Below are 211 nucleotides of genomic sequence, written 5' to 3'. Positions count from 1 at the left end.
CCAGACAGCCCCACAGCCCGATTCACAGCCCCACCACTGTGCCAGCCAGCAGCTGGAGAGACCCAGAGCAGTAAAACCCCGCAAACAGGGATTGGTTTTGCATAAAAGTGAGATCCTGGGGATGGGGAGAAGGTGCAGACATCACTCTGGCAAGAGCACCACCTCCTGGGCTCGCTCACCGGTGGCTGCTGCCCAGCAGAGCCATGCGATC

The sequence above is a fragment of the Buceros rhinoceros genome, unplaced genomic scaffold, assembly GCF_000710305.1.
Source record: "Buceros rhinoceros silvestris isolate BGI_N320 unplaced genomic scaffold, ASM71030v1 scaffold15069, whole genome shotgun sequence".
NCBI classification, from domain to species: domain Eukaryota; kingdom Metazoa; phylum Chordata; class Aves; order Bucerotiformes; family Bucerotidae; genus Buceros; species Buceros rhinoceros.
The sequence above is the reverse complement of the archived record's forward strand: the minus strand, read 5'-3'. Positions refer to the sequence as shown.